Genomic DNA, 5,096 nt, shown 5'->3' with positions numbered 1-5,096 from the left:
GGGGCGACGGTGGTGTCGGGGCGGCGCTGGCGACGATGGTGTGGACGGGGCGGCGCTGGTGTCGGGGCGGCGTCGAGGGCGGCGGGGCGGCAGCGTCGGGAGAGGAGAGGGGAAGGGGATCGCGGGCGAGAGCGAGGGAGAGAGAGGGGATCGATACGAAGTAGGGGCGGCACAATACTAATGCCGCACCACCCCTCGGTGCGCCATAAGTACATACATGCTAATGGCGCACCTCACCCAGGTGCGCCATTAGTATTTTTTTTTACTTCTGCTCGAGCCAACAGGTTATCTACCACCTGACCTGATACACATCAAGTCTTCTCTACTAGCTCGATTGGTCAGCAGCTAGTTCTCACACCAGGAGGTCCTAGGTTTGATTCCCAGGCTCCACAATTTTTTTTATGCATTTAAAATGCTGTTTGATACTTATTTGTGTTTAAATATGTTCAAACTTGTTTAAATCATAACAGTAATATTTTTTTTATAAGACAGTAATAATTTTTTTAAAAATATCATCAAACAGTAATGCATGCCTGTGGAGCGGGGGAGGGTGCGGGGGGTGCGGGGGGTCGGCGGCGGCGGTTGAGTAGGGGAGGGGTGCGGGGGGTCGGCGGCGGCGGTTGAGTAGGGGAATCGAGGGTGCGGGCGGTCGGCGGCGGCGGCCGGTGGACCGGATCTGGCGAGGTGGGATAGCGATCGAGATGGAGGGGGATCGAGATCGAGTGTCCATGAAATTAAAAAATATTCATGATAGTTCAAAAAGTGCCCATGAAATACAATCGAGAAATGAAGTCTACGATTTAAATACAATCGATCTTAGCTAGCTATCTCTTCACAATCTTCTTGCCCTTCTTTTTCGCAAATGGAGTTCTTCTATGGAACGGACGTCCTTTAGGTAGGGTGCTCCTACTTCTTCTTGTGGTGTATGCTGCTACTTCATCATCGTCGTCATGTTCGATCCTCGGGTCGCCGTACTTGTCGAAGTCTTGCTCATTGGCTACTCCATCCATTCCGATGATCTTTCTTTTGCCTCTCCTCACGACAACACGACTGGGCTTTGGCGGGTAGGTAATGAAGAAGCATTGGTCCACTTGGGAAGCTAGTACCCATTGCTCATTTTTTGCGGTGACGTTTGCGCCCGCGGTCTTGGATTTGGCTTCGGGTATAACCATGGTGGTGAAATACCGGTCTTATTTTATGACGTTCTTGGCCCATCTGACACGGAACATCGGGACCTTCTCTCCAGCGTAGCTCAGCTCCCAGATCTCCTCGATCCTTCCGTAGTATCTGTCCTTGTCGTTACCGGTGTAGGATTCCATTGTTACCCCGGAGTTCTGATAACCATCACTCTTCATGTCCTTGGCCTCGGTGTAGAATGTGTAGCCGTTGATATCGTACGCCTCATAGGTCATCAGGTTGTGCTCGGCGCCCTGCGACAAGGCGAATATGAGTTGTTCTTCCGCGGAAGAATCCTCATGTAAAGGGTACGACAGAAGCTTCTGCTTGAACCAACGCGTGAAACATGAGTTGTGCTCTTTGAGTATATCTCCGTCCGTCCTCTGTTGGCCTCGGTCATTGTACGTCTTCTTAATAAAGGTTTTGTGCTCTACCACCCAAGGATCGATCACGTCTATGTGTTGTAGCGCGACTAGGTTTGCTCTTTCAAAGTCGGCGAGTCGACCCTCGAAGTCGACATGCATTTCGCGGCGACCCTCACGGTGACCCCATCCAGCGAGCCTGCCGAGGTGCCTGTTGATGGGCAGACCAACGGAGTTCTCGATGCCTAGATAATTCGTGCAGTAGGAGATGCACTCTTCGGTCAGAAAGCCCCTGGCTATGCTTCCTTCTGGACGTGGCATGTTGCGAACGTATCCTTTGATGACACCATTCATCCTTTCGAACGGCATCATGCTGTGCAGGAACGTCGGCCCGAGTTGGATGATATCCTCCACTATATGGACCAGCAGATGCACCATAACGTCGAAGAATGCGGGCGGGAAGTACATCTCAAGCTCGCATAGTATCACCACGATCTCTTCCTGTAGCCTTCTGAGTTGCCTCACGCCAATCGACTTTCGAGAGATGACGTCAAAGAAGTTGCATAGGCCAAATAGCGTTTCACGGGCGTGCGTGTCCATGATCCCACGGATTGCAACTGGAGGTATCTGCGTCATCAGCACGTGACAGTCGTGAGACTTCATCCCGCTGAACTTCTGCTTCGCTGGGTCTAGGTATCTGCTTATCTTCCCCACGTAACCGTAAGGAAGTTTTACTCCTAGGAGGCAGGTGAAAAACTGCTCGATCTCCTCCTGACTTAGAGTGAAGCACGCGGGAGGGTAGTCATTTCCGGCCTTCTTGGCCTTCTTGCCTTTGCGACGACTTTCTGTGTCCTGCTTCGCCTCATCATCATCATCATCATCATCATTAGCGTGAAGCTCCTGCCTGATGCCCATTGATTTCAAGTCTGCCCTTGCTTTCGGCCCATCTTTGGTCCTCTCTGGCATGTTGAGCAGGGTACCAAGCAGACTCTCGCACACGTTCTTCGTGATATGCATGACATCAAGGCTGTGAGGCACACGGTGGATCTTCCAGTATGGCAAGTCCTAGAAAACAGACCTCGTTTTCCATACCTTCAGCAGCGGCTCTGGCGCCTTTCGCTTCTTTCCCGGCAGTGGGCAGTCTTTCCAATTTTTCAACAGCTTGTCTATTTCCTCGCCGCTCCTCGTACACGGGCGTTTTCGGGGTTCGGTTTCACCATCGAACAGATCCTTGCTTTTCCTCCACGGGTCATCGTCGCGAAGCCACCTTCGATGTCCCATGAACACGGTTTTCGAAGACCCGGGATCTCTATCTAGCTGGCGATACGTTGTGTCATCCATGCACCTTACGCATCCAGAAAATCCGTGGACTACCTGCCCCGCGAGATATCCGTAACCGAGATAGTCGTGCACCGTCGTGAGCAGTGCGGCTCTCATAGGGAAATATTCTTTCTCTGCGGCGCCCCACGTATTGGCTGGCGTTTTCCACAGTGTGTCTAGCTCCTCCTTCAGCAGCCCCAGATACAGATTGATGTCGTTCCCTGGTTGTTTCGGCCCTTCAATTAGCATACTCATGTGAATGTACTTCCTCTTCATGCACAACCAGGGGGGAAGGTTGTACATCCACACAAACACAGGCCAGGTGCTATGTGTGCTTTTCTGGCTGCCAAACGGATTGACTCCATCGGTGCTCGCACCCAGCACGATGTTCCTTGGATCCTTCCCAAATTCTGGATATTCAAAATTCAATGCTTGCCACTGGCTCGCATCCTTAGGGTGACTCAGCATCTTGTCTTTTTTATCTATCTCCGGATCATTTGCGTCATCTTCTCGCTTCTTCTCCTCCCTATCCGTGTGCCAACGCAGGAGCTTTGCTACCTTAGGATCCGCGAAATACCGCTGCAGACGAGGAGTGATCGGAAAGTACCACACCACTTTTCGAGGAGCTTTCTTCCTCTTCTTGTATCGAGTGACGCCGCACACCGGACATATGGTAGACTCCGCGTGCTCGTCCCGATAAATGATGCAATTGTTCATGCACACATGGTATTTCACGTGCGTTAAATCCAGAGGACACACGATTTTCTTCGCCTCCTCCAAACTGGTCGGGCACTTGTTCCCCTTTGGAAGACGTTCGTTCCAGAATGACATGTTCTCGTCGAAGCATGCGTCGGTCATTTTGTGTTTTACCTTCATCTCCAGAGCCATGAGCGTTACTTTCAGGCGGGTATCCTCGGGCCTGCATCCTTCATACAATGGAGTAACCGCGTCTAACTCAAGTTGATCCATCTTGGCTTTCTCTCGGGCGGCAGCTCTTGCGTTATCCGTCTGCTTGAGAAGCAGCTCTTGAATATGAGGGTCCTGCACCCAGCCCATGGATGGTCCAGCGTCGTCTGCTCCGCCGGCATCATCATCATGTCCTGCATCTTCTACATGATGACTGTGTACAGCATCACCGTCGTGATCATCTCCTGGGGATTCTTCGTCTTCTCGCCCGCCCGAGCCGCGGTGGTTGTCTTGCTGCCCTTCCTCATTTCTTTCCCGGCCCCCATGGACGACTTCGTAGTCATCTTCATCACCTTGCCACCGATAGCCATCCATGAAACCACGCAAGAGCAGGTGGTCCCGCACCTGCCCGAAATCCGGGTCCGCAATAAGGCTGTTCAGCTTGCATCTTCGACACGGACATCTTATCTCCGTCTCGTTCTTTTGAAGCATCTCGGCCTTCGCGGACCTCAAAAACCTATTCATGATGCCTTCGCTCATCATGCGGACCATGGTCGTCTGCGGGGTAGAGCAAAACGATATTTTAGAACCAAGAAAAAATTTGGCATGACCTTCCCTAAAAATAGGACCAAAAAGAATGCTTAATGCCTAAATTCTCGCCGAAACGGAAATGAATCAACATTCCGGCAAAATATTGGCAACTATCGCATTTCAAATACCGGTACACCTCCAAACACAAACACATATGCAACACCACAAACATATGCAACGCCATGAACATACATAGATCTAGCTAGGCCATAAAAAGTGCATGTGCACATTGTTGTATGGAGAACAACATAAATATAGCTTCCCCCCTTACTTACCTATCAAAACAAGGTAATTTAACCACTTAATTTGAATGAATCTATGATGGAAATGAGGTGAAAAAGAGGAGGCACCCGAGACAAGGAGGAGGCGGTGGAGAGAATGAAGTGGGGAGAAAGTGAGTGTGGGAGAAGAGGCTGTCCAAACTATCTTGTTGCTGCCCACTTACTAATGGCGCACCAACCATAAATGCGCCATTAGTAATCTAGGTTACTAATGGCGCACTCTCCCTCGGTGCGCCATTAGAAGTTTTGCACAAAAAAAATTGCTAATGGTGCACTGTCCCACGGTGCGTCATTACTAGTTTAAACTAGTAATGGCGCACCGTGGGACAGTGCGCCATTAGTAGTTTTGCAAAAAAAGGAATAAAAAATAAAAAAAAACAACATTAGTGGCGCACTTACTGACGGGTGCGCCATTACTAGTTACTAGTAATGGCGCACTTCCTCGGGATGCGCCATTAGT

The sequence above is a fragment of the Triticum dicoccoides genome, chromosome 1B, assembly GCF_002162155.2.
Source record: "Triticum dicoccoides isolate Atlit2015 ecotype Zavitan chromosome 1B, WEW_v2.0, whole genome shotgun sequence".
Lineage (NCBI taxonomy): Eukaryota > Viridiplantae > Streptophyta > Magnoliopsida > Poales > Poaceae > Triticum > Triticum dicoccoides.
This window is presented reverse-complemented; position numbering follows the sequence as displayed.